Source organism: Diabrotica undecimpunctata, chromosome 9, assembly GCF_040954645.1.
Source record: "Diabrotica undecimpunctata isolate CICGRU chromosome 9, icDiaUnde3, whole genome shotgun sequence".
NCBI classification, from domain to species: domain Eukaryota; kingdom Metazoa; phylum Arthropoda; class Insecta; order Coleoptera; family Chrysomelidae; genus Diabrotica; species Diabrotica undecimpunctata.
The window spans coordinates 97,291,594-97,308,492 of NC_092811.1; the positions used below are offsets into that span (position 1 = coordinate 97,291,594).

At 31.8% G+C, this 16,899-nt stretch overlaps 1 protein-coding gene across 2 annotated transcripts in view; it reads left to right on the forward strand.

Moving 5' to 3' along the window:
• LOC140450304 (irregular chiasm C-roughest protein-like) overlaps positions 1-16,899 on the forward strand; it is a 518,835-nt gene that overhangs the window by 14,917 nt on the left and 487,019 nt on the right. The window contains exon 1 of one of the 2 annotated variants that reach the window (XM_072543858.1): positions 1,083-1,246. The exons of the other annotated variant lie outside the window; for it this stretch is intronic. The gene's annotated coding sequence lies outside the window, so the exon portion shown is untranslated. Of the gene's footprint in view, positions 1-1,082; positions 1,247-16,899 lie in introns of those variants that run through there. 2 annotated transcript variants of the gene reach the window in all.

Here is a 16,899-nt window from a genome sequence, read left to right on the forward strand (position 1 = left end):
TTGCATCCATTATTGGACGACCACTATTGCCAGCAACTTGCGGTTGGAATGTATCCGTTTCCCGTAAACGACGGTCAATGGTCAGAAATAATCGTCTATCGGTTGTATTTCGATTGGGGTGTTTTACTGCATAACGCCTTGCAGCTTCTGCACTATTTCCTTGACATACACCTACGATATCTCCGATAGTTTACTGAAATCATAATTTAATTTGATCCAACTTACCCAAAGTTAAATGCATATCTGCCATTTCCTGAAATGTGTAGGCCATTGTAATATCAAAATTTTTAATAATCTTATTTACACAATAAATGATAGCTTCAAATTATTGACTATTATTGATGGAACTGTTTGTAATAATTATTGTATCCGTAGAAACTAATTGTAATTTTATGGCCAACTAGGAAAAAACTAGTTTTTCGAAAAGTGGCAAAAAAGTTTTAAAAATAATGTCTTAAACTAATGATGCGACAAAATTCATTTGATTTGAACGTACTAAAAAGTTTGGAGGGATTTAGGGCTGCACACCCCCCTTAAAATTTTTCTGTGCCCTTAGATTTTGTTGTGTCTTTGTATGAAAAATGCTTTCAGAACAAGAAAGTAACGTATCCATTTTTATTACAAAATGTCAAGTAGTTTAGGAGATAATGCAACAAAACAATTTTTATTTTGTAACTTCAAAGGGCTGTAACTTTTTTGTGTACACTTTTGTACTAAGGTAAGTTGGATTCAATCAATTTATTTTTGTCCCCGGAATGCGTGATTTAATTTATGACATACTTTTTTGAAACACCCTGTATAATATATAGTTTAAAATCCCATCCCCAAGTTTGTTCAAAAACATTTTTTAAATAAATGTAACATTATACAAATTTCTTTTACTATAATATTCTGCATAACTATAAATAAAATTAGGCCTCGGCAAACTCTATAAAAACCCAAATTTTATTTAATTAATATTTGTTTGAAGTATGGTAGGAATGTTCGATAGTTTTTACGTAGAATACTCGTTTCCAACGCTAGCAGTTTTTGTGCGAGGTCTCGAACGAGCATAGCGTAGATGTTTGTTCTGCATTCAATCAGAGGATGTGCGCGTATGTACGTTTTGTATTGTGTTTATAAGTGTTTTCAAGTGTGTGTACAAGTGATATTGTAATCTGGAAAATTGTGTACAACTGTAGTTTTTCTCATACAAGAATTTATGTTTTCACAAGTTCTCACCAAACTATATACTTAATGCTACAAAGTACGTATATTGTTTAATCACATGTTCTGTAACTTTTACATGCAGAAATTTATTTACAAAACATATCCTGCAAGAAATACTACAGATATAAACAATGAGAAGGAAGGAAAAGCGGTATTTTTAGTAAATATTTTGGCGTGGTATGATTTATAACCACTTCTTTCTTAATTTGTATATAATATCGAATTGTTGTTTTAAATTGAACATCAGAGAATATTTTTATTAATCACTTAACACATATTATTCTTAGGTATGTCAATTTTTGTAAATTTGATTTTAATTTCCGATATGATTCAATTTTTGTATTTTGTTTTTGTAGTGATACTATAACAGAGTTAGCCAAGCACCTTGAAAGTCTGAACCATTTTTTAAAATTGAAAATTTCACAAGCCCCGTTTAAATGCGCATTAAAAAAAGTATGCACAAAAAATATTAAAAATTACCAATTATTTTATTTTTGATGCCATTTGAAAAAAGTTGAAATTTAGTTTGAAAACTTAATATACACTAAGGAGGTCTGAGATTATTTTATCTTTCCCTTCAATTGTTCATTTAGAGTTCGTAAATTTTCCATGACGGCAGTCACAAACATTAAGTCTTGCAAACACTCGTCAACGTTTAATTCTGAATAGGCTATTTCCCGTTCTATTAGAAATTTAGTTATCGGATCAAACAAATCTACAAATCGATTTGATACGTTGTAGTTAGATATCCATCTAACAATGCCCATCTAACAATAATCATCTAATGTCATAGAAGTTCATCGTCCTTTAATTCTTCAAGAAAATTTTTGAATTTTCGATGATTTTATTTGCATTGGTGTGAATGTAATTTGCAATGTGTACAATGTTTTCATAATATCAGGATATTTTAACCCTTAAGTACTGACATATGAATATTGGAACACAATTACTGACATGTCGTCTGTAAGACTACCCTATAGTTTATTTTTATGAACGAGAGAGTAATTAGCATAATTTTAACTGGTAGCTCCGACCACTCCATGGGCGTGCTCAAGATTAATTGAAAAATTACTTTGAATAATTGTAAAAAATAAATGAATTATTTCAGTGTTATAAAGTGTTATGTGTATGTAAACAAAAGTGACCTCTTTTATCACACACTATATTAGAACTGACTGGCCTACATTAAAAAGGGTTTTAAAAAATTCACATTTTTTTTAATTTTTAAAAATTACAAAAGAGAAAAAGAGTTTTTAAAACCGTCTAAGGTATGTTAAATAGATGAATAAAAATATTAATATAAAACTTACAGCTACTTGTTACAAATCCAAATCAGATTCAGAAGATGAACTTTCAGAACCAAGATTTATAATAACTGGCTCGATCATTTTATCAGTAATATTGTCCAGCTTCCACATTTTTTCCTCTTCTTTAATAGTGTGATTTACTGCCTTTTCCCAGTTTTCAGGTTTTACATTATTTACGGCCTCCAAAAACAACTGTTTAACATCATGAATTTTAAAAGTGGTATTTTTTCTTGAAACTTCACTCTTTATCTGTGCCCATACCAGTTCAATCGGGTTTAATTCACAATGATATGGTGGGGATCTAAGTACTGTCATTCCACGATTTTTGGCAATTTCATCAATTTCGTATTTTTTAAATTTTTCTTTATGAAGGGCACACAACGAATAAAGTTCCTTTCTTATAGATCCGGGATGGTACGTAATATTTTTTGAACTCAGCCAATTCTGCAAGTCTTTTTTTAACCACTTAGTTGTGGGCAGTCCTTCTATAAGTCTGGAGTGATAACTTGCATTATCCATTACTATTACACAGTTCTTAGGAAGAAGATCTATCATTTGTTCGAACCATTCTTGAAAGACATCAGCGTTCATGTCTTCATGGTAGTCACCGGTACGAGTTGATTCAAAAGTTAATAAACCACCTTCAACAAAACCGTCTGAACTGCCAATGTGTACTATTATCAGCCTGCGTCCCTTTCCTGATGGTGGGTTTAAACCAGTAGATAAGTTATTTACAAAAGCGTGCCTTTGACTTGTAACAGTTTCATCCTGCCAAAATTTATTTGGTGTATGACCCTCGTTGATCCATGTTTCATCAAGATAAAATATTTTTCTTTTTTGGTTTCTCATTTCCTTTATGGTTCTTAGAAAATGTCTTCTCCATATGACAATATCGCTTCTTTCTAATAAAATAGACTTTCTGGGATTTTTTTTCCAGCGGAAGCCTATTTCTTTTAAAAGTTTCCATAACGTACTTCGACTCATTTCTGGGTAATCCTTATCATCTCGAACTGAGACAAGAACTTTATCCAATGTTGGAAATTCTTGTCTAAAGAAGAATTCATGCACTTTCCGTCGAAGTCCTTCTTTAAAATGATATTCTATTTGAAATTTTGGTTTCCCTGGAGCATTACGTGGCATTTGAAAACTACCACATTTCTCTTCTTTAATAACTCTGTAAATCGTAGATTTCCCAACACCAAGTGTACTGCTAACTAACTCAACGGTCTCATCAACACTTTCACATAAACGTTTGTCTGTAAATGATTTAAAACAATTAAATATTAATGTTTTTTCATTAACTGTTAGAGGACCAATTTTTCGGCGTTTACACGGCACTTCCAAATTTTCCATAACACTAGTATACACAATAAACTGCACCTTGCAACTGAAGTACCTACTTTTAGTGAACTGTTAAGAATTTTGAATACGCCAGTTGGACCTTCCTATATACAAAATGGAAAAACCCACTATCACATTTTCTGTGGAATAAGTTTAGAAGGTAATTATCTAGTCAATTACTGTCGTAGATTCCTGGAATTAAAGAATTAAATGTTTGATTGTTGAAACCCTTACTTCGTGGAATGCACTTATTTCAGATAAAATAAAACGTTTTATTTTATCTAAAAAATTAAACTTTATTTTGCAAATAGGTAGGTACTTATTAAACTTTTATTGGTTATATATAACCAATAAAATACACATCTTACATTTCTTGCAAATTCATTAGTACCTGTTAACCTCCATCACTCCGACACTGGCAACCTTATTTAGGGATTAGTAACCCTCACAACTATTGTATTCTATTCTGCTCCAACCTTTATACCTGGTGGTCATAATCAATTTAAAATTGTTTTCCTATATACTTCTGTAAACTTGTTGACAAATATCTGTTTTTCATTGAGTCACCCGTATCAACAGTTTAGGGATTTGCATACATAATTTATTGTTTTATTACTCTCTCATACATAAAAATACACTATAACAATATTCATCTAATGTCATAGAAGTTCATCGTTCTTTAATTCTTCAAGAAAATTTTTGAATTTTCGATGATTTTTTGCATTGGTGTGAATGTAATTTGCAATGTGTACAATGTTTTCATAATATCAGGATATTTTAACCCTTAAGTACTGACATATGAATATTGGAACACAATTACTGACATGTCGTCTGTAAGACTACCCTAAATAAAAACAGTTTTTTTTGCATGTTTGTTGTGAAATTCAGTTAAATATATTTTAAACGTCTTAATTACATTCACTCGCAATAACATAATTTTCAATAATAAATATCAAAAACCAACACAAAGTAATTAAAAAATATATATTTCCTTGGAAACCGAAAATAATAAACCAAATGTAACACTTGAAAAGTATACAGTAAAAAAATAATTATAAATCATTATTAACTAATACAGATCTAGTATTTCTTAGGGGATATAACACAATGTATATGAAGTAAACACATACTTGGAAAAGTAAATTAAACATAATATAGCAAATGTCAAAATACATCATTTTCTTTACTCACAATACACACTCGTTTTGTACACTGGAGGTATATCGGTTTTTTGCTATTAAGTGTTGTATCGTTTCTCTTTTTTTCATCATCATCATCATATAACGGGGGTCCTACGGCGATTGCTGCTTCCCGCATTTCAGCCTCCATCTTTTCCTATCTCTCCAATCTCCCTCTTCTAAGCCTCTAGATTGCATTGTTTTTGTAATTTCTCTTCTCCAGGAATTTGGTGGTCTTCCCCTTTTCCTTCTTTCTGGCGGAACATACATTAAGGCTTTCTTTGGCCACCGCTCCTCCTCCATTCTCATCACGTGACCATACCATTGTAATTGCCTTCCTTGTATTCTATCTGAAAGAGTATCTCTAATTCCTGTACGGTTTCGTATTTCCTCATTCCTGATTCTTTCCATTCTCGATACTCGACATGACCTTCTAAGATAATCCATTTCCACAACGTCTACTTTATCTCGTTCATTCTTTGTCATCGTCCAACATTCGGCACCATATGTCTCTTTATTTCTCTATATTTCTCTTTTTTTACTTTAGCAAATAAAGCAGCCTATTTTTCTTTTTTCCAAGATGTCATCTACAAGATCTGACGCAGTTGTTTCTTGAATACCTACTACCCGACGTATACAATTTGTTATTTCTTTTGGAATATGATTCATGGTTTCCCGTCTTCACATATGTGGTTCTTCTTACTGTTGTGCCAATTGTTTTAGAAAATTGCATTGCTGCAAGATATATCTACAATTCTGAAAAATATTCCTATTGCCCATCTTTGGGTACGATGCCTGCAAGTACTTTTGGAACATTTCTCGTCTAGTGAGTCGACTCCTCGTTTGGTCGTATTGTAGAACGATACAATTTCTGGCTTCTTCGTTTGCGAATCAGTGTCTTTACAGTGGTGCATTGAGGATATAAGAATTGTAGCTTTTCCTTTTTTTTCCTGCATATGACAGCTGTTCAGTAAAACCATATAAAGTGCTTCCTGTCTCCCTAGAAGGAGAAATTTCCTTTTTATTTTTTTTTATGGTTTACACACGTAAGCTTAACCATTGCTCCTTAAAAGCTGCATTAATTCAATAGATGAAAACCAATTATCTGCGGTGACATTTCAGTTTGTTTTTGACCAATGGACGAGAAGGTCGTCAAACAGATTGAGTTAGCTTCGAAAGTTCTTTTTCATCTTCTGATAGTTGACGCCCATCAGAGTCCTTACCACAATATATATAGCTATTATGTAAATACCCGGTCCTGGCATCTGTATGACACATCAGTTTGAGACCATGTGTCTGCTTGTTCGGCTTTAACATTTTAAATTTACATCTGCCCCAAAAACTTACTATCATCTCATCAACACATACAGTCTCACCAACTGAATATACGTTTTAACAATTTAATACAAACTTGTTAAATATTTCTGATATTTTACTATGGTCAATAATATTTGGTTCTTTTTTGTTTACTTTTCATACTAAAAAACGTGGCTTTTTCGTATTTGTTCTCTCCTAGTTTTATAACATCCATAGAAAATGTACGTCAATGTATGTTATAAATAGAAAATGTTTCTATAATTAATTCTGCCTATCAATTCCTGTTCTAGAAGTTTATAAAATATGTTATATATGTTATATATGTTAAAATATGTAAAATATGTAAAAATCATGTTTTTTTTTAAACAAATACTTAATTTTTTAATTTTGCACTGCAAGATGAAGGATAAAATAAAAAGGCAATCCATGTTATTCATTTTTTCAGATAGGTCTTCCTAGGTACATGATTTCATAAATTTATATTTCTAACAATTTCGTCTATTGTTATTTGAGATATGGTTTTGATTTGAACACTTTAGAACATTTGTTTAAAAACACATTCACGTATACAAATCTTTTTGAGGATACTACATGTATTGCGACAGAGTTCCGAAATCCTTATTTTGGTTCTGAAAATTTGTTTAGTAAATTTTAACAATTTTCTACATGAATACACATCGATCATTAAAAAAGTCTCTTACTATATATTTTGTAAAACTATTAATTATTCCAGCCACAGTATTTAAATCTATTTAAAGAAGAAACCCTACTGTTTTTAAAAAATACTTGCACTTTCTACAAAGTTTTATGTACGTCTCTGTAGTTCCGTCTCTTAAAATATTTCTGTTCTCAGAACTTCTCACTAAACCTTATACTGCTGCAAAATGCATAAAAGCTTTAGTTTCTTAAGTAGATTGTCTAGCGATGGCATTCTGTAACTTATTCTACACACATATCACTTTACAAAACATTTATGAAATGTATGGTACAAAACTATAAAAGAACTATAACATTTTTTAATACTAATACCATTTGAATGTTAAGAGTCCTGGATTTTTGTAGTTTTAGTTGTTAGATTTGTCTGTTTCTTTGATCCTGATGTTATTTTAATTTTGCATCCAGAAATACATTTTTTACGTAGTGTACGTTGCGTCTGATGTATACTGTTTTAAAATCCGTATTATCCATATTCCCAAAAATTTTTAGTGGTTTTCAACACATACCTATGTAATTATTATTCGAATAATTGGTTACATAATTATGCATGCAGATATGCTTTCAAAAACTTGAAAATATGCAGTTGAATATGCAGAAATATGAAACAGACTATTCTATTACTAACAAATACACATTGTTGTAAAAATATATGAGCAGCATAATAAACATACATATTTTAAAATCAAGATAATAAAGGTAGAACCTAGGACCTAGGTACCTACCAGGTAGGACTAAATAATATATCAAAAACATATCCAAGAAGTATCACGAAATTGTCAGAATTTAAAATCAATATTCCATATATTAAGTATATAGAAGATTTATTGAAAGTTTTGAAAATTTACTACTACATATGTACTTATAATTGTATTTTATAATGTATTTTATAATTATTAAAAGAATCTGACCACCTAGGTACTGTGTGCATATTATCCATTTTGGAATCCAATACTACTACCCATATTGTCTACAAAAAGTGCTGAAATATATATATTTTAGAAAAATATATTTATAAGATCTATACATAGACATACATAGATCTGTACAAGTAACCTAAATAGTTATATAGAAAAAACATTTTTCACAGCTAGTATGTTTAGATTCAAACCAATTCAAGCTTTCATGAACTTTTTTCGTATATCTATCGGATTTCCTGTTGTCTATTTATTTCTTGTGGAACCTAAACCTGTTATATTTTTTATTAATTCCTTTTTACTACATTCAATAATTCTCATGAATTTTGTGTATTCTTCCCGATATATCAGAGTTACAAAACCCAATATTCTTCTTCGAAAAAATTATATATATATTTAGGAATTCTACAGTATTCACTGACTTCCCTCGCTCAACCGTTTCCATCTCTCTCTGTTGTTCCATTCTCCATCGTTTAGGCCTCTCTTACTCACGGCGTCGTCTACTTCGTTTCTCCAGGATTTTCGGGTCGTCCTCTTTTCCTCCTTCCTATGGGGCTCCATTCGGTTATCCTCTTTATCCATCTGCTGTTGCTAGTTCTTCTTACATGTCCATACCATTTTAGTCTTTTTTGTTCTATATATGTTAATATGCATGTTTCTATTGATGTTCTTTGCTTTATTTCGTCATTACTTCTCCTATCCATTCTTGTTACTTTGCAGCATCTACGCAGGCATTCCATCTCTGTTGCTACTATCTTACTGCTGTTTTTCTTATTTATGATCCAATTTTCAGCCCCATATATCATAATACTTCGCACTAATGTTTTATAAATCTGTGTTTTTGTCTTCATATATAGGTGTCTATACCACCATACTGAGTTAAGATTGATTGTTACGTTGTCATCAATCTGTAGATCTTCTATGTCTTCTTCACTTGTAGATAGGTACTCTGTTTTCGCGAGGTTAATATCTAGGCCAGCCTTGGTATATTCTTCTTGTAGTTTCTTCATCATGTCGCTGAGGTCGTCTTGGTCTTGTGCAATCACTACTTGATCGTCTGCAAAGCTTAACATATAGGTATTCGTTCCGTACCGGTACTCCCATGCCTTCGCATTTTCTTTTCCATGTAGTCAAGGCTTTCTCTAAGTATATTTTGAATAGGGTTGGAGATGTGGAACAGCCCTGCAGTAGCCCTTTTGTTGTGGTGAAGTCTCCTATGATTCTGGTTCCCATTTTAATGGACACTTTATTTTCTTTATACAGAGGTTTTGTAGCTTCTATGAGTTCGGTCTGTATTTCTAATTTGTACATTGCCTCCCATAATTCTGACCTTGGTAGAGAGTCATACGCCTTTCTCAGGTCCACAAATGCCAAATGTATACCTCTATTGTTTGCTTTTTTTCTTTTAGAACAGTTGTTCCAGTGTGTATATGTGGTCTATGCATGATCTTTCTGCCTTGAAGCCTGCCTGATCCTCCCCGATTTTGCCTTTTATCGCTTTCTCTATCTTTTCTCGCAGTATCTTTCCATATAATCTTCCTATTGAAGATATTACGCTTATTCCTCTGTATCCTCGCATCGTTTTCTATCTCCTTTCTTAAATATAGATGTCATATATGCTTCCGTCCATTCCTTTGGGAGCTGTTCTTCATTTATGGCTTTCTGAAATATCCATTGTATCATCCCGAAAGAAAAAAAATCAAAAAAATGATTTTAGTTTATTATTACATGTCTTATAAGTAGTCGTATTATCATTAAATATGTTATGTAAGTACAAATTATGGAGAAAAATCTGAATATGCTTTCAACGAAAAAGCTATAAACACTAAATATAAAAATAGTTTTCTTAGCAATTAAATACTTATATTTACTAAGGTAGCAATGTCTTTACCATATTTATGCCCAAAATCCGGGTTAACCCTAATTTAGAACCTGAACCAACATGATCGACTCAACAATCAAAACAAAGATCAATTCAACGGATTTCAATATGCTATGATGTTATTTAATTTTAAAATATTTAGAGAGTAAAAATTAAGCTAACTTAAAATTACATTCATTAATAATTAGACTTATTCTCATTGGACGTATATGTATATGTATATAGTATATTATTTACGATAATAACTTATTCAAAGTAGTGCATATTTCGGCTTTTTTATTTAATTTTAACGATCTAAAATAGTAAGTATCTAGTTTATATACAGTTTGTTCTCATTTCATTGAAAACACAAATATTTTTAGAATATTTACTGACTACCAGGAACTTTCTCAAATCAGCAAAGTTTCTGTCCCACATTTTTTCGAGATCAAACCGAAGATTTACAAAAAGTTACACAAAAAATGCGAGACAGTGATAGTAATCTTATTAAAAAGAGAAATGTCAATTTAATTAATCTTATACTGCATTCAAGTGAAACTGTTTTATTTGGGTAGATTATCAATCAAAATATTTTATATTAACTATAGAAAAATATTTGTTTTTTGAGTTTTTAAAAACGTGTTTAACTTTTTTACTATGTACGGGCGTCCTTTGCATAAATTAAATTATTTTTATATCACTTGGATATATTCCTATTCTTTTGGGTTTGGAAGATTATCTCAATACTGGTGATGTTTTGTACCCTAGGAAAATATTTTTTGCCACTTTTATTCTATAGTTTTGTGTTTTAAAATTATATGTCAAATTAAAAAAAAAAACAAACGAAAATCATGTAAAGTTATTTCAATATTTTGGAGGATTGAGCACAGCGAATGGAGGATCAGATGAAGATATGCAATGCACATTAAGAAAATCACGTGGGTCTTGTTTAGGTGGACAATACCAGAAAGAAGAAGTAAGTGATTTTTTTATTGAGTACAAATTATTCGAAATTGGTGCTTCTTTAGGGTTGTAAGCTGGGCATACATTAGGCAAGCCTGTAGTAGGTGCAATATAAAAGAAGGCCATAAATGAGATTGCTCAAGGATTCTGAGAAAGATAAAAGTTGGACAGTAGGAGTGCCTTGGATGGAATTCAGGGAAGGAGAATGTTAAAAGCTGTTCTATGCTTCAATGGGAGTAGAACGTTCTTGTCTTCTGCTGGTATATTTAAATCTACATAAGACTAAGAGTTAATAATTTACTATGGTCCATTCATGATTGTTCTTTGTGCTTTTGATTAAAATAAACTTCTATTCCGTTATCACTGAAGCTGATGCTTATTGCATTTTCTGTCCATTCTTGTTTTCTACACTCCGTCTAGAATTTTTGTACCCTGTAAAAGTTTGTAAAGGTCTTTTGCCTGCTGTGTCCTGAATAATATACCAGGGTCTCCTCTTGATTTCCCGTATAGTTTTTATTTTTTGCGGTCCAGTACCTCGCAATTGCACAATAGATGTTCTCTAGTCTGCAGTTAAGATTTCCATTTTAAATTCCTTGCTAATTAAGAAATTCTTTTACTGATGCATACCAGGTCAACATTCCTGTAACTGTTTTACAGTTTGTCTCTGCCCGTGTGAAGCAGTTCCCTGTTCTTTTTGTAAATGGTCAACCAATGAAGATTTCACCTGTGTTTGTTTTGGGATTCTCTCCGAATATCGCTTATAACTTTCTCGGATCTACTATCTTTGGTAATCCCAAAAGTTTGATGCTCTTGTAGCAAGTTGATCTGTTTTTCGGTGCCTTTGATGCCCTGGTAGCCAGACAAGCTCAACCTTGTTGACAACCGGTCTTTCAGTTCATTCAGTTCTCTGATGACAGCCTAGACGTCACTTCCTGACACGACAGACCCACTTGACGGTCAGGCAGTATATGGATCTGCTCTTTTTCCAGTGCTCTCTCATTATTTCCGCTTGCACATTGCAATATCGCATAAACCTCAGCTTGAAAAATGATGCAGTTCTGCCCTCACACTCTTTCTAGTCGTAGATCCGGCTATATACCAGATCTTACCCTGTTGGTTGTGGTACTTCTTGTTTCTCCATAAATTTCTGTCTGGAATGTATGGAGAAACAAGAAACGCTCTGTATGAATTCTTAAAATTGTATCTTTTTGTCTTGTGATCCGGTTCCTCATTAAAAATGTCCTTCGTCACAGTCCTTGTGATACTTAAATGCCCTGTCCCCCTTTATTGTGAAGTTTCAGTTATTATTTTATTCTGTAGGATTCCAATTTTGCATCTCCTTGTATTACCAACTAATTTCAACAAAATGAGAAGAGTTCTATGTACCAGGGATTTAAAACTGGACTAAGAGTTAGGTTGGCGAGGTGCTATGTTTTTTCGACTTTATTTTATGAAATTGAATCTTGGACCTTGAATGCGACATCAATGAAAAAACTGGAATCATTTGAGCTGTGGGTGTACAGAAGAATTCTGAAAATATCATGGACAGAACACGTCACAAACAAAGAGGTTCTGGGAAGGATGAACAAAGAAATGGAAATTTTAAATTCAATAAAAACAAGAAAATTAGAATATCTCGGACATATTACACGTGGAGAGAAATACACCTTGCTCCAACTGATTATGCAGGGAAAGATCCAAGGAAAGAGAAGCATAGGGAGGCGTAGAATGTCATGGCTGCGCAACCTGAGAGAGTGGTACGGATGTACATCAAATGAACTTTTCAGAGCAGCCGTCTCAAAAGTCCGAATAGCTATGATGATTGCCGACCTCCGCCGCGGAGATGGCACTTGAAGAAGAAGAAGTATTAATAACTGCATGGGAGACAGCCGTAGTAGAGTTCCGTTGCTGTTGGAGTAGTAAGCTTGGCACTGGTTATTTCCATACAAAGTCTTTGCACCTTGCTGAGTTTGGCTTTTACAGTTATTTTAAGTGCCTTAGTCCACCACATCGTCACTGCATAGATACCTAATTGATAGTTTGATCTCTGATGTATTTTATTTACATATCTATGTTTTTTATTAATTTCCAAAATTATTTTCCAAGCACTATTTTTTTTTATCTGTGTTTGCCATCTGGCTGACTTCATTGTTTATACAAACAGTCTATAAAAACTGCCGTTTAATCCCATTTTCCAGTGTTTTTATTAATAGAATATGCGTTTTTATATATCAACAACAACTTACCTGAATAACTCGACAGAGAGTTTATTCCACAGAAAAAATATACATGTGTAGATTAACTAAAAAATATGTTTGTCGGTTATTTTAAAATTCAGCTACGTCCAAATGAAATTGAATTTGCATGTTCATCGACGTGTTCGGTTTTATTTTTACAAATACTGGCAGCATTTTGAAATATTATTCGGTATATTCCGGAGAGTAATATATTTTGATGGTAGGTAAAAGCAAATCAATAAAGAAACCATTGATATGTTATACTTGAGATAAATTCTTAGCAGTTTATGAGCCATTGTTAAAAACGGATCTAGAATTCAAATACTTTCTATGAACCAGAGTAGTATAAAATGGAAGGTATTTATATACTGCTTTGTAAAATATTTTGTTTATAGGCCGAGCTCTTTTTACTGTAACTTCCATGCCATTAGATAAAACAGGATGCCTCGGAAGTAGTATTGGTCCAAGTGAAATTATTCCAGAGATTGAATGAAAGATTATTAATTATTTTTTATTATTAATTCAAGCAAGTTTTAGTTCTGAATAATTCCTCATTTTTGACTCCTAGCTTGTACTGTGTTCAAAAATAATCCACCATGGGGTTTAAAAAGGACAAAATGAGGAGAAGTTAAAACAGCGAAACATTCCATTTTCAGAAGAAATGATAAAGAGAGAATTATACAGGGTGTCTCATAATTAATTAAACATTAGCTAATGGGTGAAAGCAGACATCAAAATAAAGCGTTTGAGCACAAATTGCTTAGGCAAAATGTTGCTAGTTTTCGTTCTCTACAGGGTCATTCATTAATATTTTTGTATATTATTTTTAGGAATATATTGAAAACTATACAACCGAGTTAAGTGGAATTTGGTATCCTGCTATTATTTAGTATGTTTAATATGAAAATGATATTAGTTTCACCATTGACACTAGGTGGCGCCACCTACTATAACATTAGTTCAATAATGTGGCCATAAGTTTTATGTCCGCCCTGTGTAGAAATATTCTAGGAAAAAAATCATGGAATAACATTCAATTCTACACAAAAAAGTTATTCTTGTTTCAAATCAAAAAAGTACACCGTTTTCGACTTAGACGTATTTTTTAGAGACGTGAGAAGGAAAAAATTTTACAAGAACTTATGTAAATTCAAACGTTATTCAAAAGGTCATAAATACCAGTGAATATTAAATGTACTAGTAGTAGATAATTTTTGCAAACAAAATGCATATGATTGAAACAATTATTTTTATTAAAGCTTTTACACAGTAAAAAATTTAAAAAAACATCAGGAATTAAATTAAACAATGAAGTGAATTTAAAACAATTGACAGAGTGAATAATTCAAAACGAAACGAAAAAAATACACTAAGTGTTCAAAATGTTCACCATTAGATAAACTACATAATCTAAATCTTTTGTGTAAGTTTTTTTTATTTGAAGACCTACAAAAATTATAAAATATATTTTTTTGACACTTTATTTGCACTGATACATACATAACTTCAAAGATTTAGCAACTAACTGTATACTACCGGTGAGCGCGTAGGTAATTCAGATTGTCACTTTTATAAAAACTCATTCTCAACATTTTTCCCAATTGCACCTGAAGAAGTATAACTTCAAAAACATGAACTAACATTCAATTCTACACAAAAAAGGTACATAGTCTTCTTTCACATCAAAAAAGTACACTGTTTCCGAAATCAACGTATTTTGTTAATGATGCATGTCTCTATTTAATTTTTTGCAAAAAAATATGTTTTGAACTTAATGGCAACGTCAAGGCGTAACTACGTTTTTATTTATTATTAGTTGTCAAAGTGCAGTGCGAGTCATTATTTGTCAAAGTGCTATTAAGTTTTTTATAAACCACTTAAGTTAAAGGTAAAATGCCACGTCATAGTGAATTTTCTAATGTAGAAATGCGTGATATGATCTGTTTGTATGCCCAGGAAAATTTTTGTTCTCGTAAAGTAGCTCAACGCTATTTCGAACTTTCGAAACTCCCAATAGAAGACAACCAAACCATGTTGGAAGACCGAGTGCAATTAATGCGGATATGGAGGATGAAATTGTTGTGCATGTTGCAGAGATCCAGAAACCAGTACAAGGCTTGTTTCTGCGGCCACTAGTATAAGCAAATCTACAGTGTCAAGAATAATACGGACAGAAAATCTGTATCCGTATCGTTTTACTCCAGTACAGAATCTTTACCACAGGATTTTCCAGTATGGCTCCGATTTAGTCAGTTGATGATAGGGCGGCATTTAGACGATCCAATGTTTTATAATAACATTTTATTTACCGATAAAGTCACATTTACTAGAAGAGGTGTGTTTAACTGGCGCAATAACCATACCTATGCGACAGAAACTAGGCTTGACCGAGTAACGTATCTAATTTTTTTCAGAGAAGATTTACCAACTCTTTTAGAAGACATACCTCTAAATTTGAGACGTAAGTCTTGGTACATCCATGATGATGCACCACCACATTCTAGCTTCTAGAAATTCACTAGATGAAATTAATCCTCAAAGGTAGATTGGTAGAGCTAGTGTATACCCATGGCCAGCACGCAGTCCCGAACTAAATCCCTTAGACTTTCACTTGTGGGGCTACTTGTTTATAAAAAAAAATAAATAACCGTCAAGAGTTATGGCAAAATATTGTAGAGGGAATTAACGTAATTAGGGAGCAAAGGAACTTATTATTTAAAATAAGTCAAAACTTACACAAAAGATTTAGATTATGTAGTTTATCTAATGCTGAATATTTTAAACACTTATTGCAATTTTTTTCGTTTCGTTTTGAATTTTTCACTTTGTCAATTGTTTTATATTCACTTCATTGTTTATGTTTAATTTAATTTAATTTCTGATTTTTTTTAAAATTTGTTACTGTGTAAAAGGTTTAATAAAAATAATTGTTTCAATCATATGCATTTGGTTTGCAAAAATTATTTACTACTAATACATTTAATATTCAATGGCATATAAGACCTTTTGAATAATGTTTGAATTTACATTTTAAGTAATAAGTTTTTGTAAATTTTTTTCATTTTATGCACGTCTCTAAAAAATACGTCTATTTCGAAAACAGTGTACTTTTTTGATTTGAAACAAGAATACCTTTTTTTTGTATAGAATTGAATGTTATTTCATGTTTTTTTTTCTAGAATCTTTATACAGGGTGGACAAAACATTATGGCTACATTAATGATCTAATTTTATAGTAGGTGGCGTCACCTAATGGTAAAACTAATATCATTTTCATATTAAGCATATTAAATAATAGCAAGATACCAAATTTCCCTTATATCGATTAAATAGTTTTCAATAAATCCCTAAAAATAATATAAAAAAATATTAATGAATCACCCTGTACGACGAAAACTAGCAACATTTTGCCTAAGCAATTTGAGCTCAAACGCTTTATTTTGATGTCAGCTATTACCCATTAGCTAATGTCCTATTAATTATGGGACACCCTGTATAGCATAATAACAATTCACAAACCTAAATACCTAGAAATCAAACTTATGAGATAGATGATTGGATTATGAGTGATTCAAGTCACTCTGTCAAGACTAGCAAACTACTCCACTCTGTTTACATAGAAATGACAATAAAAACCCATGGATTATATACCTAACAGGTATGAAAATCATGGGTCAGTGTTGGAGAATCAAAAAGGGACAGATTTATATGTTAAATAAAATTAATGTTACAGCGTATACATCGTATTGATACCTAATATTTAAGCAATGTGAATAAATTGAAAACTTACTGATTTACGTATTAATTATGTATTTTCATCTCTTCCTCTTCTTCTGTGTCAGATTCGTTGTTCGG